This window comes from Acinonyx jubatus, chromosome C2 (genome assembly GCF_027475565.1).
Source record: "Acinonyx jubatus isolate Ajub_Pintada_27869175 chromosome C2, VMU_Ajub_asm_v1.0, whole genome shotgun sequence".
Taxonomy (NCBI): domain Eukaryota; kingdom Metazoa; phylum Chordata; class Mammalia; order Carnivora; family Felidae; genus Acinonyx; species Acinonyx jubatus.
In genome coordinates, this window is record NC_069384.1 from 6,964,801 (window position 1) to 6,984,523 (window position 19,723).

At 51.0% G+C, this 19,723-nt stretch overlaps 1 protein-coding gene across 5 annotated transcripts in view; it reads left to right on the forward strand.

The window, feature by feature from the left end:
• ERG (ETS transcription factor ERG) overlaps positions 1 to 19,723 on the forward strand; it is a 265,893-nt gene that overhangs the window by 54,418 nt on the left and 191,752 nt on the right. For all 5 annotated transcript variants that reach the window (XM_053220550.1, XM_027041609.2, XM_027041610.2 and 2 more), the window contains one exon: positions 18,679 to 18,779. The gene's annotated coding sequence lies outside the window, so the exon portion shown is untranslated. The remainder of the gene's footprint in view (positions 1 to 18,678; positions 18,780 to 19,723) is intronic.

Below are 19,723 nucleotides of genomic sequence, written 5' to 3' on the forward strand. Positions count from 1 at the left end.
TAGAAGCGAACTGTAATCCTCCCTCCTTTAAGTGGTGACAGGGTGCTTGCACATGGCAACGTGAAGATCATGTTCACGCTGAAGTGCTCGTGCAGCATGGCCAGGGAATGAGAATGCAGGAGTTAAGTAATCCAGTAATGATGAGGGAAATTCCTCGTTTATGGGAATAATGGTTAGTTGTGATTCCAGTCCCCACCCTGTATCTGTCCTGACTTCTCTGCTCAGCCTTTAGTAATTAAAACCCCAATTATCTATCTGTCTATCTATCTACTTATCTATCTATCATCTATCAATCACCTGTCTATTATCTATTCATCTATCATCTCTCTATCCATTCATCTGTCATCTATCCATCTATTTATCTATCTATCCATCTGTCATCTATCAATCAGTCTCTCATCTCTCATCTATCTATCTGTCAATCTATCTATCTATCATCTATCAATCACCTGTCTATTATCTATTCATCTATCATCTATCTATCCATTCATCTGTCTTCTATCCATCTATTTATCTATCTATCCATCTGTCATCTATCAATCAGTCTCTCATCTCTCATCTATCTATCTGTCAATCTATCTATCATCTGTCCATCTATCATCTATCTACCTATCATCTATCATCTATCATCTATCAGTCAATCACTTGTATATCTATCATCTATCCATCTATCTACCATCCATTGGTCATCTGTTTATCTGTCTATTCATCTATCATCTATCAATCAATTATCTATCTATCTATCTATCTATCTATCTATCATCTGTCAATCTATCATCTATCTATCTATCTATCTATCTATCATCTATCTATCTATCTATCATCTATTATCTGTCAATCAATCACCTGTATATCCATCATCTATCCATCTATCTACCATCCATTGGTCATCTATTTATCTATCTATCCATCTATTATCTATCAGTCTATTATCTATCTATCTATCTATCTATCTATCTATCTATCTATCATCTATCAATCAGTCTCTCATCTCTCATCTATCTATCTGTCAATCTATCTATCATCTGTCCATCTATCATCTATCTATCTATCATCTATCATCTATCATCTATCAGTCAATCACTTGTATATCTATCATCTATCCATCTATCTACCATCCATTGGTCATCTGTTTATCTATCTATTCATCTATCATCTATCAATCAATTATCTATCTATCTATCTATCTATCTATCTATCTATCATCTGTCAATCTATCATCTATCTATCTATCTATCTATCTATCATCTATCTATCTATCTATCATCTATTATCTGTCAATCAATCACCTGTATATCCATCATCTATCCATCTATCTACCATCCATTGGTCATCTATTTATCTATCTATCCATCTATTATCTATCAGTCTATTATCTATCTATCTATCTATCTACCTACCTACCTATCATCTATCTATCATCTATAAATCCCCTGTATATATATCTATTGTCTATTCATCTGTCATCTATCTATCTATCTATCTATCCATCCATCCATCATCTATCCATCTACCTGGTTATCTATCCATTTATCATCTATCAATCAGTCTCTCATCTATTATCTATCTATCTATCTACCTACCTACCTACCTATCTATCCATTTATCCATCATCTGTCAATCTATCATCTATCAACCATCTGTCATTTATCTATATATCATCTATCTTATCTATCTATCATCTATCATCATCATCTATCTGTCATACCATTCTCTCTCTCTCTCTATATATATATATGTGTGTATATATATGTGTGTGTGTGTGTATATATCTGTTAAAGTCATGACACTGGGTTGCTTCACAAGTTAGCTTAGACCATTGTCCTTGTCCCTTAAGAGCTCTCCATTGATTTTCTTTAGGTTTTCCAAAGCTGTAGCCATTTATAGACCATGATACTTCCACAGTTGAGCCTCCAGTTAGGATTCCCATTACTGGTGCTCCTTGAACATTGGGTTGGGTTCTTGCCTGGTATGGCAGTGGTGTTTTAGGCTCTGACATCTGAATTGGTGGGAGTGGGGGGTGAGGGTCCTCCTGACCAATCCTGGCATCTGGTGGTTTTCTGAATCATATCACATCTGTCAGTCCCAACAATAAAAGCTGGTGAACCCTATGTCCAGTGGGTGAGGTGATGATCTGGTGGGCACTTGCTCCTCTGTAAACTCAATCACAATAACCAGGGAGGGAAAAACAAAACAAAACAAAGCACAAATTGTGACAATTATGGAAATCTTGAAGCCAAGGATTCCCAGGTGAGGCTAGACACATGGGTAGATTGGAATCCCAGGCCTGCCATTCCTTTGCAGTGAGCTGTATCAGAGTTCAGAAATTGCCAGAAGTCTCAAATTGATAGTCTTGTTGACTCAGCTCTAGAGGACATTCTATATTAGTGGTTGTCCTAAATAAATAAATAAATAAATAAATAAATAGAACAAGCAAAAACCTCTTGGTATATTTCAGCCATAAATATCCCTTAATTGTTTAATTCTACCCTTTTTTTTCGTAATGTTTATTTTGGGAATGAGAGAGAGAGAGAGAGAGAGAGAGAGGGATCAGGGGAGGGGCAGAGAGAGAGGGAGACACAGAATCCGAAGCAGGCTCCAGGCTCGAAGCTGTGAGCACAGAGCCCGACGTGGGGCTCGAACCCACGAACCGTGAGATCATGACCTGAGCCGAAGTCGGACGCTTAACCGACTGAGCCACCCAGGCGCCCCTATTCCTACTTTCACCTGGTTCTATGATTTTACCCCATTTCAGATTTCGGTTTATTGCATTTCTTGGGCAGATACGAGGGGCTCCCACTACCTGCCCTTCACTCATCTCAGGAGGAGGCGGGGGGTGACCGATGCCGTCTTGCAGGCCCGGCAGGAGAAGGGAAGCCACATAGGATGAGGTCTCCCCTGTGTCCCTTCATTGCATTTCGAGGGGGCTGCTTCTTGTGGCGTGGGTGGGGACCGTGACACCACACCGGAGCCCTTCTGAGTTCTGTCCTTCAGGGGACATCTTCCGTCTCAACCGCCCTACCCTGAGAGAAAATGAGAACCCAGCTGTGAATTCCAAATTTCTATGTCGCTGGACATTTCCTCCAGCCACTGGCCTGTAGGAAAGTACTTCTGACTCTGAGCTTGTCAGGACTTGATGGCCAGCCACTCTCCCTGCCAGGAGTTCTTACTAATCACCTTTGCAGTCCCTGTATCTCTGTGCCAGAGGCAGGACGGGGTGGGTTTGGTGCCAGCCTGGGTCACTGGCTGCTCTAGACCGTTCTGTCTCCTGGTGCCTCTCCTTCTGGCACTTCTCACTCTTGTGGATGGATGACCCGGCCCTGTCCTTGACGTTGGGCCCACTGCTCACTGATGTGGCCTTTTCTTGCTTCCCCATCTCTTGCTAGAGACCCGGGGCGTTGTTGCTAACTCTTGGCCTGACGGCTCCCGACGCCTGTCTGTTTCCACCCGGCTTCACTACGGGTTTTCCTCGCACGGCCAGCCCTCTACCAAGCATGCGAGAAACCAGCGTCTCTGTTGGTTGAATGAGCTGACCCCAGTCGGGTGCAACGCAGCACGCCGTTTTGTGTCCCACGCTCGCTGCTCAGGTCTGAGACACTTTTCCACCCCGGACCCAAGTCTTGTCAGGTGCCAGACTTTGCCCATCACGCTTCCGGATATACTAATTAACAGCCCAGTTTGCAAGTATTGGGAAGTTCAGACACATCTGCCGAAACTACCATTGTCCACTCCACGTAAAGGTCCTCTGCATTCTGAGCTTGTCTCAGAACCGGAAGGTCCCCATGACTGGCTCCCTGGCTCCTGGGAATGTTCCACTTCTTCCTCCGCTCCCCCTCCTACCCCTCTTCCCCACTGTCCTTTGCCTCTGGCCCCCCAGGGCTGGGGCAGGAAGAGAGGGGACAGCACAGAGCTGTTAAAAGACTTACTGCACTTGTGATCCAAGCAGTGGCTCTTGCAGGTCGGTGGGGACCTCGGGGCTCCTGTAGGGATGTCCCACGATGGCTGTCTGTGACAGCGTGATGCCCCCCATGTTGATCTCCTCGTGCCACCCTGTCCCCGGCTTCCTCGCCCCTGGTACACGTCCAGCCTCTTGCTCTCAAGGATCACTTGCCCTCTGAAGCCCAGCAACCTTCCATGTTGCACGAGAGGACACTCAGGCCCTGGCGTCGCCGTGCAAGGCAGCTCAGCGCACTCCCACCAGATCCCTTTCTACTTACCTGCTCTCTGGGGGCTCCAGGCCACCTCTCCGAGAGCTTCCTCCTACCCTGGGGTCGGTCACCTGTGCCCTGGCAGCTTAGAACCTTGAATGGTTCTTCCAAAGCCTCCCTCCCTGGCTGGAGCTCAGCGTGTGTCTGTGCTCATGCATTTGCCCATCCGGGTCCCCATCCCCTGCCCCCTGCTGCACGGCCTCTGACAATGCTCTCTCTGAAGAAGGGCCACTCTCTGATCCCTTCCACGGACCCCTTAGTGTCCCCTTCGAGTGTCACACATGGAGCCGTGAGAGCCACATGCCCTTTTCTTCCCAACACCTCCTGTTGGTAGATGGATTGGTGGGGGGAGCACTTACACCACACGGACATTGGCAAACCTTACAAATTAGCCCCCACCCTGCCATGAGTCCCGATTTTAGGGAGGCCCCCCCCATGCATAGGAGAGCATCAGGCTCCCATCCTTGCGGTGCCTGAAGGTTGTGGGTTCCCCTGATGTCAGAGGTCGCTGTAACTTCATCGGGGGCCCCTGATGACCCTGGTCTGCTGAGATTGACCCCAACACTGTGGGCGTCCAGTGCTGTCCATTTTTATCCATTATTTTACACTTATTAATGATGTCTAGATTCTCTCCAACTCCAAATTGTGTGATTTTATCATTCTGGGTTTTACCTTGCAGTTCTAGGCATTTCTTCTATACCTACACAGTTCACCCCGTTGGCATAGACCCCACAGGTCCCCCCTGACAATGGAAGATCTGTTGTCTCCAAGGCTGCGAGTCGCTGGGAAGATGCCCCTGCTGTCAGGCCTCTTTGCTACCAGCTGGTGATGTCACCCTGTCCAGGGCCATGCCTCTTTCTGGGGGCAGCCCATGACTAATCAACATCGGGGTAACAGCTCTGTGCGGAAGCAGGTGTAACGGGACAGATACAGATGTGTGTAGGGAGATAGCTATCTGTAACTATATCTCCGAATCTCTATTTTAACGAAATTTATCTTGAAGAATTGGCCCACGCGACTATGGGGCTGGCAGGTCTGGAATCTATAGGATGGGCCAAGAGGCTGAGTACTCGAGCAAGAGATACTATTCCAGTCTTGATTCTGACGTTTGTCGGGCAGGCTCGCAAACTGGACACCCAGACTTTTATGTTACTGCTCAGGGATAAGAGTCCTTCTTTCCTGAGAAACCTCGATCTCTTCTCTTAAGGCCTTCCAGTGATTAGCTGAGGCCCACCAATATCCAGGAGACAGCCTGCTTTGCTTCGAAGTCAGTTAATTGTAGACGAGAACCACATCCGCAACACCTAGACTAGTGTCTGGATGCCATAGCCTCCCATGGATTTACACCCACGGTGGTGGTTAAAGGCCTGGCCCCTTGACCTTGACTCCCAGCTCTGAAGGGTCAGCCCAGCTCCAGAGGGCCCCACTGGGTCATCTGAGGCCTTTGCTGGGGCCGGATCACAGTCCTGCTTCCTCTGTCTGCATCTATGGGTGTTGATCCTAAGAGCACGGCCTGTTGAACTTTGCATGCTTATCTCCAGCTCGTCAAATATCTCCAGCTTTGTCCATCCCACAAAACCAGTTAATTGGGAAAGTCAGGACACGGCAGTGGGCTGTCATTTCCTGCCCTGCCTTTACTCCGTGGGTGTGTAATTCACCCTCACTGTAACTCACACTCACCTTTATTTTTTTTAATTTTTTTTTTCAACGTTTATTTATTTTTGGGACAGAGAGAGACAGAGCATGAATGGGGGAGGGGCAGAGAGAGAGGGAGACACAGAATCGGAAACAGGCTCCAGGCTCCGAGCCATCAGCCCAGAGCCTGACGCGGGGCTCGAACTCACGGACCACGAGATCGTGACCTGGCTGAAGTCGGACGCTTAACCGACTGCGCCACCCAGGCGCCCCACTCACACTCACCTTTAAATGACCTTCTAATAGCAAGAAATATGACTCCAGTGGACCAGGTGTCCCCCAAAACTTATTGTAAGTTCTTCTCCATAAGCCATTAAGCAGCTGATTAAATAGTTAACGTTTACCGTACTTGCTATATTCTGAGAGAGTGAGAGAGAGAGGGGTACAGAGGATCCGAAGCGGGTTCTGCACCGACAGTCGTGGGCCTGGTGTGGGGCTTGAACTCACGAATGCGAGATCACGACCTGAGTCGAAGTCGGACCCTCAGCCTGCTCAACTGACTCAGGCACCCAGGTTCCCCTCAGCCGTTTAAATAGCTAATTTAGCACTTAAAAACAGACTTCCAAGGTAGACTGCTTTGTATCTGTTTTATAGATGTGCAAACGGAGGCACAGAGAGGTTAAGCAACTTTCCCAGGGTCACACAGCTCGTCCTCTCACTCATGACACTATAAACGTGAGGCAGGAGTAGATGGAAGAGAGCGATGGGTTGTGCTGGGTACACGAGTCCTTCTCAGCACCGAGGGTGGCTGCAGTTTGTTTTCTGGGCAGGGCACCCCACGTGGATTTAGAGGAGTGAATTGGAGTGCTCCGAGGGTCTCGTTCTCTACTTCAGAGGGAGGTCCTCCAGAGCAAGTAGCAGACTGGAGGTCGCAGGAAGGAGCAAGAAGACGATGCCATTAGAGCAGCTAAGCTGCCCTCCCAGATCCCATAATTGGTTTCTGCTCAGATCGCCTCTGGAAGGATCTCGAGTCCTTCTGTTTTAGGAGCTCTCGCCTTTTGTGTTTGGTAGTTGCAGGCTGACATTATGGGATGGAGGATGGATGGTGTGATTTCTGGGTCTGCCTGGGGTTTGTCTACACCACGTCTGAAACACCAGCGTGGGGAACACCAGCTGGAAGGGTACTTGAGATCACATTCTGGAGCTTTCTGGAAGGCCATTTTTGGCCGGCTGACATTTTGGGGGGGTTAATCCAGAAAATTGATTCCTGAAACTTGGCGTTTCTGAGATGCCTAGTAAACTAGGGGGTTCTTGGGAGAAAGTAGGAGGCGTTAAAGCAAAGATTAGCCCGCATGTACCCACTCGTGCGGATTTGGGCTTTGGGACAGAATTAGTTCTATCGAGCGATCAATCCAACTGTGATGCTGCTTAGCTCTTTCTTTAGGGAAGCCTTTCCCACTTTTCCTGGGTTTTAACTGTGAAAGAGGATTGTAGAGATTGAGATTGAGAGAGGGCCCCAGAAAGGTGCCAGGAGGCCGGACTCTGGTTTGTCTTCTCTGCTGTTGAACCAGGGTGTGACTTTTCCTCGACTCAGGAGACCGCATCATTCGCAGGAAAACAGAGGCTGAATCCCGAGTTTGAGGCTCTGCTTGTCCGCTTACCAGCTCTGTGGTGTTTGTAAGCCCAAGTTGCCTTACCAGGAGAATTGAGGATAGCAATAATCACCTTCCAGGCTCTCTCAATCAGTGGGCCCGATGAGTAATGCCCTCACAGGCCCTGCAGTTTGGACTGACGAACGAGGCCATTACTGTCCTGCAGAGAAATAGGGGTAGCCTTGCTGTGTTCAGGGGCTCACGATGCATTTGTTTTTCACACCCAGACTGAGCTGTTCTATCTACTCTGAGATGAGAAGAGAGAACCCCCCTCCCTTCCACCCCCTTTCTTTAGAGAGGGCCGGCCTTGAACATCTGGTCTTGGGATTGCAAACCCTGCTCAGATTCCAGAAGGTCAGGCCGGCACAGGAAAGTTCTGGTAGCTAGCTCCTTTCCCAGCCAGAGAAAAAGCAACTGTTGAGTGAAGTCTGTTAATTGCACCTTGTGAATTGCTGCACATCGGAAACTCAGAGAAATTTCAGGTGAGAAGAGAGTGTCCTAAAAACGGGGCGCTGGTTAAACAGGCAGGTGTGAGGGAGACCAGAGAGGGTCTTACCCGCCCCCTGGAAGCTGTCACTGTCACCTGTGTAGTGTGGCCCGTCTCGGCAGCAGTCTCTACCACGTTTCTGCTCTGAGGTGGCCCCGCAGAGGCCGGAGTCCCAGTCCCAGTCCCGGTCCCCAGAGTCACGGGGGATGAAACTTCCCATTCTTGGGGCTGAAACAGAGCTCCCCATCTTGTCCATCCTCCTCCCCCTCTCCCCCCTCCCCTCCTGTGCCCAGCTGGCCACCAGGTTCTGCATTCCTGGCTCCTGCATTCCTTGGCTGCCCTGGCCTCCCTCCCTGGCTGGGCCTCGGCAGCTGCTTGGTCCCGGTCTCCCCCTCCCTGCAGTCAATGCCTGGTGAATCCTCCCGGAAGCCTCTTCGGAAACTTGGTGCCCCAGATGCTCCGGGATCTCCAGCTGGGATTTTCAGAATAAGGGTCAGGCTTCTTAGCCTGTACCTCTGGGCCCTCCCGGGGGTCTGTGTCCAGCCCTCTGTGATCTACACGGGCCTGATCATCCAGCTCATGGGCCCCCCCCCCATCCCACGTCGGGCCCTCCTGCTTCACCACTTTTCTAGAACATGTGCCGGAGAGACCACCCACCTCTCTCCACACCCCCTGTTGGAGGCTGTTGTCCTGGGCAGGGATGGTAAAGACACTGTTAAGCTGTTGACAGAGGGCTTTTCCCATAGTGCCTCATTTTATCGTCGCAGGAAATGTGACTGCACCACCGGATGCCCTTACAGACGAGGGCTATAAGGGTTGCCTAGTCCTCCGCCCTGGATTCCTCTCCGCTCTGAGGTCTGTAGGATTTCTGTTGTTAGGATTGCATTTAGATCCTGCCACACCAAGCTGCAGCTGCATTTTCGTCTCCCCTGACCTATCCCCATGCTTCTTCCTGGAGCCCATACGTTGTCCCTTATTCCGTGACATAAAACCTCGGTCCACAAGCTTACTGTCTTGCAAAGCACGTCAGCTGTCCGGAGGTAAGAGACGCACTATGGACCCTTTTCCTCCTGCAAAACCCCAGGACAAGCTCTTTGCATGGACCGATCAGTTAATTCCCACCGAACGACTCGTTAATGATAGAGCTCATGGAAAATTCTATACGGATGGAATGCCTAGCTGGAAATCGAGAAGGGCATTTTAGAAACCTCACGTCAGTGAAGGGCATTCATGGCAAGGCTCACGACTTCTATTTAAAATACGTGGGAGGGTTAAAACTTTTTTGCTTCCAAACTGTGTCCAGTACAAATAAGGTGATCTTTATGTGATGCTCTTAAACCCGTCAGAAGTCAGTGGAGATGGAAAAACTGGTTTCAGAGCTCCTACTGGTGAGATACCAATCACCAGAGTGCCAAAGTGTTTGAGCAAAGCTGGTGGGCACAGAGTTACTTTCATAGTGAGTTCAAGGCTCTTTGAAATTCTTCACCCTTTAAGGGTACAAGGTAACCTTTCCCTGTTGGTATTCTGTAAGTATTTGGCCATTTTTTTTTGTTTTAATTTTTTTTAAACATCTATTTATTTTTGAGAGACGGAGAGAGACAGAGAATGAGCAGGGGTGGGGCAGAGAGAGAGGGAGACACAGAATCCGAAGCAGGCTCCAGGCTCTGAGCTGTCAGCACAGAGCCCGACGCGGGGCTCGAACCCACAACCTGTGAGATCATGACCTGAGCCAAAAAGTTGGATGCTTAATTGGCTGAGTCAACCTAGGCGCCCCCTGTTTTGTTTAATAGAGCAGTAATGGCAGATGATGTTGAGAAGTATCTACATTATTAGTCTCAGTATTTTTTTTTCTTCTTTTTTCTTTCTGCCTTTATGCTAGTTGACTTTTCTTAGGAAAGTTTCTACCCTCTTTCTATCTGCCTCTTCCTACTCGATTCAAAATAAAAACATCAGGGTGATGCTGACAGGCAGAGTTTCACCGAAAAATGATCTGTGTTATCCTTTGCGGCCCTGCCCCTGTTAACGTTCATTGTTGTCTTTTCTGTTCTATTATGGGTTATCTTGCCATTCAGGAACTTTGCCTCTTTTGTCCATAATATTGAGATGTTAATACAATATTGATTCAGTTTACTGGCAATTAGTGGTTTTCACACCCAACCTCCAAAACAATTGTATGTTATTAACAGTATTTTGATTGTTTTTCCTGCCCAGTGTTGTTAATTCAAAAATATGAAACAGACCTCATCGTTTGCAAAGATGGCATCCATGCGATCGCCATCCTTAAGATTTGACCTGGTGATTACATCAAGACAAAATTCCTTGATGAAGGTCAGGCTCATTTCTAAAACAGACTTTGGGATTCTGTTCCCCAAGGACGTATTTTGTTAGATGAACTTTCTTAGAAATACATAATGTTCCTTTAACCCGTGGCCTGCTTGTCCCTTGTCTGCTGTATGAAATGACTAAATATTTATGTTTTTCCAGTTGAACTTAGGAAAAACAAAAAACAAAAAACAACCCTCTGGTAAATGTGTTTCCCTTAACAGAAGGCTCAGTGTAGACGGGGAGAGAAGTGGTATTTATAGTATTTTCTCTTTCTTGATGTCACCCGCCTTTCAAATGCAGCCTGTTTTCCTTCCAATGTCTCATTTTTACCGGGACCTTGAGGCAGATCACGGTCCCCAGACCGAGGGGCCGTAGAGCTGTTTTGCTGCTGTGTGTTTTGTTTTGGTGGCAACTGTCAGCCACGCCTTCCCCTCCGAGATCAGCTTGATGCTTTCGCGTGGGAATGGCAAGGCTAAAAAGGGATGAAGGGACCTTCCTTCAAGAGCGACGTGGCTTTGTAAGGGTCCGTGTTTCTGGGCGCGTTGAAGTGTATATCCATTTCGTTGTCCCCACGAAGGAAGAATGGGGAGGAGGCACCGTGGATGAAGTTTGATTTAGTGTCTTCCGGGGGAAAAGATTGAGCCCAGAGCCCAAAATGAAACGGAACCGAGCAGTAGGCAAGCCAGACCCGACCGAGCTGATGAAGAAGCGTACGGTCACGGCCGGCGTGCGGCTCAGACGTGATTCATGGGAGACCCTTGCCCTTTTGTCCCCCCGGCAGAGCTGCTGGTTTAGTTTGGCAACATTTCTTTATGACGCAGGGCAACAGGAGTCCCTTCAGGAGATCCTATAGGATTCCAAGAACTGCCTCACTGAGTTCTAAGTGCGAGCAGAAGACACAGGCCAGTGATTCACCAGTGGAGACATACACAGGCGCACACACTAACGACGTCAGACCGAAGGAAGCATACGTTTTGAGCTACTAACCAGCTGCAGGAAGCAGGAGAGCTTCTAGGGAGACCTGGACCGCTCATATTTTCTCGTTTTTGAACTCCTGTCTCCCGAGGGTTTGTCCTTCCCAGCAGTGACTCATCACAGGGACTCAGGCGGGTCTCTGGGCGGGTCTTCCCAGATTTCCTGTGCCATCGCCCTCCCTTCCTTGCCAGTTACTTCCGGCTCCTTGTCTCGTGGCTTCTAGAGCACAGGTGTGTGGGGTTCAGCTCCTGCGGGCCGGCTACGGTGATCCTGTGCCTCTCTATCCAACTCTGCGTTTGGGGACAGCTGTTGGCTCCTTGCGGTTGGCCGTGATGGGAATGGTTACTCCACAGAAATTGCCAAATGCCTCATACCAGTTTTCCCTCGGAGAGCTGGTTGTCAAGCATCGAACGGCGCATCACTTCGTTTGTGGCTCACCACCTGCCAGGGCGGACCCCACCAACGCGCTGTTGCGTCTGGCCTCTCCTCTGGCTCTTCCAGAGTGGGCCATCCCTCGTTCCTTTCTCTCTCTCTCTCTCTCTCTCTCTGGAATCTCTGTGTCTGCTCCTCCACCGGTTCCCTCTATCCCACTTGTAAACATACCTTCTTTCCTCATCACCGACAAAGAACAGTGAACAAAGCGGGTTGTAAACCTCTTGAGGGCAAGACTTTGTGTGCCCTGCTGCATCCCTGCTAGCTGCTAGCTGTTTCTGAAACAAGGAGGCACGTGACAAGTGTTGAGTGGGCGGGTGAACCGGTGCTTTTTCCTTGAGCTTCTCTCCCTTCCTCTCTCTTGGCTGCTCCACTCCTCTTATGCGTCGCCTGCAGTGGCTCACATATCCTCTCCACCATCCACTGCCCAGACCATCCATGCAGAAACTGGCTTGCTCAGCCATTCTGTTGCAGTGCTGATAGAGGCCCCCAAGAGGTCCCGACTTGCCATATCCACTGTCCGTTCGCAATACGTGTGGTCGGCGAATGAACTTCTCGTGCTTATCCATCCCTCTGCAGGTCCCGTACTGTGAACTGTTTCTGTCTTACTGGGCGTCCTTTCTTGGATTCCGTGGTGTGGATCTTTTCTAGTTCTTCTAATTCTCTTCCTGCTGTTCCCTGTGTTCTTGGCAGTTTTGCTGTCAACTTCAGGGTCTCAAATAGTTCAGGTGCTGCCCCCACTCGTATTCTGCAGCTGGGGGGGGGTCAAACAAGGCAGTGGGGAGTTGGTATTTATTATTGCTTTCGTACAACTCTCTCTCTCCCGCCGACTCTGAACTCACGGGCAAAGCCCAGCCTTAGTTGCTGCTTAGCTCAGTACCTGGCATGTGTAGGGGACTCAGTCGGTTGCATGTTGGACGGATGGATGGCTAACGGATGAAGAATTGAATGAACGAATGAATGGATGGGTCTGAAGGGCAGGCTGCGTTTAGATCATGGAGGGAGGCAAATACCAGTGGAGCTTCTCGTGGATGATAGAGGCAGGTTGCCCAGCATTTCTGCGCTCACGCTCTGAGTGGATGTAGAGATGTACAGATGTAGAGATGTGGGATGTAGAGAAAGACATTCTCCTTCTACCATGCCTCTCCCAAGTGCACTCACTCACCTTCGTGCCTTTGCTCACATCTCCTCCACCTGGCCCGCTCTCAGCCCCATTCCCACCTATCAAATACTAAGTGCCTGTCACATACTAACTCCCCCAAAGAGGCATCACCATTCCATGGCGCTGCATGCAGTGGTCTCCTCTCTTGTACCTCTCTCACGACTCTCTCCCCCCACCCCCATTCTGCAGCCAATCGGTCATTTAACTACAAGTATTATCCCCCCATCAAACCCTGTGTTTATTGAGGGCAGGTTCTCACCTCCAGTGCTGGATGCTTAATACATGTGCAGATTGCGATGGGCCACTTCCCTTAATGATCGTTGTTTGTTTTCTAAGTCCTAGGTCTAGTGTTTATGTAGAGAGATTTATGGGCTAATTTCCAGCAGATCGTTTTATTTTACTTTATTTTATTTTTAAGTGTTTATTTATTTTTTAAAAATTTTTAGTGTTTATTTTTGAGACAGAGAGAGAGAGCAGAGAGAGACAGAAACACAGAATCCGAAGCAGGCTCCAGGCTCCGAGCTGTCAGCCCAGAGCCGGACGTGGGGCTTGAACTCACGAGCTGCGAGATCATGACCTGAGCTGAAGTCAGACACTTAACCGACTAAGCCACCCAGGCGGCGCCCCAAATGTTTATTTATTTTTGAGAGAGAGCGAGAGAGAGAGAGAGAGCGAGAGAGCCTGCAAGTGGGGGAGGCGCAGAGAGACAGAGAGGGAGACAGAGGATCTGAAGCAGGCTCTGCGCTGACAGCACAGAGCCTGAAGTAGGGCTGGATCCCACCAACAGTGACATCGTGACCGGAGCCGAAGTCAGACGCCCACCTGACTGAGCCACCCAGGCGCCCCAGATCACTTTATTGTAAAGTTTCAACTGTGGAGCATATTCAGCATATCTGTTTGAGTTGGATACAGACGGCGAAAGCGACTCTATTGTTTGCAGGTACCTGAGCGAATAGGGTGTTTTCTGCCTTCGGAGTTGGTCCATTCTGTTTTTCCCCACCTGGAGCAGAAGCCCAGAGGTTTCCTGCAGTTACTCCCAGACAGCCACAGCCTATCGGTTTGGTCCTCAGGTACCCGCCCTCATGGACCTGAGATGGCTGCCACAGCCCCAAGTGTCACACAGAGAGGACAGCCCCCCCCCCCCCCCCCCCGCCTGGAGACTCTTCCCCAAAGTGCTCCAGCTCATTTCCCGGGTGTCGAGTGGCCCATCCCTAACCTGCCAGTGACAAGAAGAGGGGTGGCCCGGGGTCGGCTTTGCCCTTGCAGTGGGGGAGGGTCACTAGCCTTCCCAGGGCCTGGCGGGATGTGGGCGCCTTCTGCGAAGGGGGCGGGGCCGCACACGCGCGCGCGGCCGCCTCTGCGGCCTTCCGGGGGCTGTGAGCGAGCGAACCGAGTTCGCCGTGACCGTGGAGGCGATCGCAGCCCCTCCGTCCCGGGCATCCTTCCGTCCGTCCCTCGTGGCGATGGAGCCTTCTCTCGAAAGGCTGCCGTTCGCCCCGTGTCCGGGCTGTTCCCTGTCGCGGAGGGCACGGAGCGCTGTGTGGACGTGGAGGTTGGCACCTTCCCGGGAGCCGGCCTCGCCGTGGAGCCTGCGCCGCGGCGGACACGAGGTGGCCAGGAGGGTCTGGGTGCGGGGAGCGGCTCCGCGTGCAGGGTGCTCGGGGAACCGGGAGGCCCCGCGGCGCTGAACATAGCGGTGTCTTCGTCTGTCCGCCCGGCGCTGCCACGAGCACCGCCGCGCTGGACTTGCACCGCCTGTCACCTGCGCCTCCCCTCCCTGACCTGCGCCACCTCTCTGTCACCCGCGGCACCTCTCCCTGACCCCTGACCCTCGCCGCCCTCCCCGACCTGCGCAGCCCCTCCCTGACCCGCCTCGCCTCTCCCTGACCCTCGCCGCCCCTCCCTGACCCGCCTCGCCTCTCCCTGACCCACGCCCCTCCGTGACCCGCCTCACCTCTCCCTGACCCACGCCCCTCCGTGACCCGCACCGCCTCTCCCTGACCCTCCCCACCCCTCCCCGACCCGCCTCGCCTCTCCCCGACCCTCGCCCCTCCGTGACCCGCCTCACCTCTCCCTGACCCGCGCCCCTCCGTGACCCGCCTCACCTCTCCCTGACCCTCGCCGCCCTCCCCGACCTGCGCAGCCCCTCCCTGACCCGCCTCGCCTCTCCCTGACCCTCGCCGCCCCTCCCCGACCTGCGCAGCCTCTCCGTGACCCGCCTCGCCTCTCCCTGACCCTCGCCGCCCCTCCCTGACCCGCCTCGCCTCTCCCTGACCCGCGCCCCTCCGTGACCCGCCTCACCTCTCCCTGACCCACGCCCCTCCGTGACCCGCACCGCCTCTCCCTGACCCTCCCCACCCCTCCCCGACCCGCCTCGCCTCTCCCCGACCCTCGCCCCTCCGTGACCCGCCTCACCTCTCCCTGACCCGCGCCCCTCCGTGACCCGCCTCACCTCTCCCTGACCCTCGCCGCCCTCCCCGACCTGCGCAGCCTCTCCGTGACCCGCCTCGCCTCTCCCTGACCCGCGCCCCTCCGTGACCCGCCTCACCTCTCCCTGACCCTCGCCGCCCCTCCCCGACCCGCGCAGCCTCTCCGTGACCCGCCTCGCCTCTCCCTGACCCGCGCCCCTCCGTGACCCGCACCGCCTCTCCCTGACCCGTGCCCCTCCGTGACCCGCACCGCCTCTCCCTGACCCGTGCCACATCATTGTCACCTGCGCCTCCCCTCCCTGACCTGCGCCACCTCTCTGTCACCCGCGGCACCTCTCCCTGACCCCCGACCCTCGCCGCCCCTCCCTGACCCGCCTCGCCTCTCCCTGACCCGTGCCCCTCCCTGACCCGCCTCACCTCTCCCTGACCCACGCCCCTCCGTGACCCGCCTCGCCTCTCCCTGACCCGCGCCCCTCCGTGACCCGCACCGCCTCTCCCTGACCCTCCCCACCCCTCCCCGACCCGCGCAGCCTCTCTGTGACCCGCCTCGCCTCTCCCTGACCCGCGCCCCTCCGTGACCTGCCTCACCTCTCCCTGACCCGCGCCCCTCCGTGACCTGCCTCACCTCTCCCTGACCCGCGCCCCTCCGTGACCCGCACCGCCTCTCCCTGACCCGTGCCACATCATTGTCACCTGTGCCACCTCTCCCTGACCTGTGCCGCCTCTCACAGTGCCCCCTGTCTCTCATCCACGCCACCTGTCTGTTACCCACAATACCTCTCTCGCACCCGCACCCCCGTCTCTCGCCCACAGCTTGCGGACGAGCAAACTGGGGTGCAGAGCAGCTCTGGCAGCTGCCCTGTGTCAGCACGAGCCTGGGAATCCCAGCCCGGGGCTCCCTCCGCCGCACCGAGGCTGCTCTGGCAAATGAACTTGCCCTTCAGATGCTCAGACGCGTTTGGCTCCACCCGTGTCCAGTGGGCACTCTCTAACGACCATATCCTTCTTCCTGTGACTGTGGAGACTTCGGAGCCACACGGAATCCGAGGGTGGTGGGGACTGTAGTCCTTGGCCGTGGCGGGGCTGGGGGCGGGGGGGGCGGGCGGTGTCCTCATACGGCCATGTGGTCCTCTGGTCTCTGCTTTTGGCGGGACCAGGGACTGTTGGGCAGGGTTAAGCAGTGTGCTCTTAAACCAGAGCTCTCAAATGGCTGCATTTTTTGAGTTCTGGAGTCTGGTTTGCAAAATTTTCTGACTTTCTCGCTTTGACCGGGCCAGCTGTTAGCCTCACGCGGCTGGTAGCGTGCCTTTCTCTGGTGAAGCTTCTCTCCCCGGACTTCGTGACATTTTTTTGGATCCTTTGTGTCTTCTCAGCTGTGTTATGGATAATTTATGTTGTCAGATAAGTGCCCTCTGGATTAAATGAAATATTAATAACGCCATAATGCTAATTTAAAAATACCCATTGCACATATTTAATAGAATCTTCTCTGGGCTTTACTCTTGTCTTTAAATCAGGTCCAGCAATATTCAGTCATAAATCAAGTTATTCCTTTGGCATGTAGAGGTTTTGGCACTAAAGGATGCTCTGAGATGACATAGGATAGTAAATCTCAGCCCATGCTTTTAAAAAACTCTCACTCCCTCTTCGGCAATTGGAAACTAAATACTACTCTGACCACTTGTTCGTGGAAAGCATTTTGCCAAGCGCTAATCAATATTGCCTTTTGGATTTGGAGAAAAAGAAACTTGGGAACACCTTTGGTAACTCAGGGTCCGCGCGGCCACACAGAGCATGATCTAGTTCACCGTTCCCTTCCCCTTTCCCGCTGAGCACCATGTCCCTGATCAAGGGAGGCCGGCACCAGGCCACCAAGGCCGGATGGTACAAGTCGCACATCACTGTCAAGAAAACAGTTCGGAAATCCGTCGAGTAACATAAAAGGATTATTGCTTAGTTGTTTTTTTTTCTTTTTTTTTTCCTGGTTATCGAAATGAATATTCTTCGTTCTGAAAATTAGGAACATACCCCAAAGAAGATCACCGAGAAAATAAGACTCCCTCGTGTTGGAACCTCAAAGCCGCTTCTGTGAGCGACTCCGTACCCTTCCTTAGAGCCGCCCCCTTCCCTTTCTGCCTTCCCTTTTGTCTTTCATCCAGCTCGTGTTGGTCTTTTTACAATATTGGAATCACGTTACGCATGTGGTTTTGGATTCTAATATTTTCCCGAGAATTTACATTTTCCCATATCACAGCAGACACGTTGTGGCGACTGGGGCAGCCAGACGAACTGTCCCAGAGCCCAGGCCCAGAGACTTTAGGTGGACTTGGCTGGCGCCCCGAGCAGAGTGGGAGAGTCAGCGGGACGGTGGAAACATTTATAAATACTATCGCCCCTTGCAAATATTGATTTTGATGCAACACTTAAGACATTTTCTAGTTTGAAAATATTTTCAACTGAAACAGTTGCCATTTGCAATTTGTCATGTTGTGAGGATTCCGTTAAATGTAACATTTTGGGATTGGATATTTTACTTGGAAAGTTGCATGAGCCCTGAAATTCCTGTATCGCCAAAAAAAGAGATTGGATTTTAGAGCTGTGGCAACAGGCGTATTCTAAGGAAGACTCCCCCCCTCCCCTTCTCTCCCTTATTTCAGTTTGGTAGTGTGTCTAATGTTTCTAAAAAACATGGATCCTCCTAAGCATCTACAAATTAAAAGGATTGTTTCTTTCCTGGAACTAAAATGATGGCTTAATTACAGTTCCCAGGATGTTTAATAAACTTTGTTACTCTTTGTTTGAGCAGACAAAAGGGCTCAAGGATGGAGAAACCATTATTACTAAAGCTGGGGTCTGCAAAGGAAGGAAAACATGTTCAAAATGTTTTCTTTGCAAAAGTGTATGTGTGCTTTACTATGCCAGTTCAGGCTTGGCTTTTATTTCACTCCTAATTTTTGTTTCTTAATGCTGAGCTTTCCTGGGGAGATGTTGTCACCCCTCTCCCCCCTGCCTTTTTTTAAGGGGAGGATTTTAAATTCATTCTCCTTTTAGGATTTTTTTTTTTTTTTTAGACGGGGAGAGAGAGTATGAGCAGGGGAGAAGGGAAGAGGGAGAGAGAGAGAAAATCTTAAGCAGACTCCACGCACAGCGCAGAGCATCACTTGGGGTCAGTCCCATGACCCTGGGATCGTGACCTGAGCCAAAATCAAGAGTTGGGTGCTCAACCGACCGAGCCACCCAGGTGCCCCTCTTTTTAGGATATTTTAAAATAATATTTAAGAAATAGGTTTGGCCTCTAAGCACACGTTTGATCCTTGGTATTAACATTTGGGGGGAAAACCCCAAGGTTTAATATATTTAACTTCTTTTTCAGGTGTTCCACGATCTTTGAAGACCCAAGAAAAGCAGTGTTGGCCAAAAGCAAGACAAATGACTCACAGAGAAAAAAGATGGTGGCTCCAAGGGCAATTAAAGGTAAAACAAAATCCCGGATAACCCTACCTCTCCTAGGCAAGAATTTTTTTTTTTTAAATAAGAATCTATAAATATTTGGTATCTTGAATATTTGATCTTTGTGCTCCAAAACCTCCCGAGACCTTCCCTTGGTGGGGAGGTGGGTGAAATGGAGGATGACGATTAAAGAGCCCATTTATCATGATGAAGACAAATTAAAACCAAAAACCGAAGACCCTTCTTTGGATTGTTTGATGTACGTTGAGGGATTGTGTTGGTTCCACTGATTCTTCCCCCGAGTAAGATGCTCCTGGCCCGGCATGGTCTGCTGGCCCCCGCCCCTGACACGGGATGGTTGGTTATGTCCCTGCTTCGCAAGTATTGACCTTGTCATCGCCCTTTTCTCCACTTCCTTCTGTTCTTGTCTGCTCCTTCCAGAAGAGCCGGAGGCCAAGGGCAGTGACTACAGATACTTATGCTTTATGATATATACGTTTTCCTGTCCTATCACCAAATTTGCTCTGTGGCTATTTTATAGTTATTTGACTTGTATTCAATGGAAGCCTCATCTCAAGAGGCAGACACAGGGAAAGGTGGGGGATTTGAGCACTTTATCTACAAAATGTGTCCTTTGGCTGCGGAGAACCATCAGGCTTCCCTCAGAAAAGCATTCCAGGGTTTGGAAGAGGTTATGGTGGGGCCTACATTAACACTCATTTGGGCCACGGAACTTAAAAAATCTCTTTTTTGCCAAAATGAAGCCAGGAGTGGTTAGTAGATGGGACGGTAATACACAGTGCCTGGGATGCTCCTTGAGCCGAGGTGGTAGTCTGGTAGAAAAGAGTGGAAAATAAATCGGATATGATTCCTGAGGCACACCCTCCCCGCTTACCCTTCCCTAAATCAGGCCTCCTAATCTTCATCAGTTGAAATATTGGACAAAGTCCCTCAGTAAAGGTGTATTC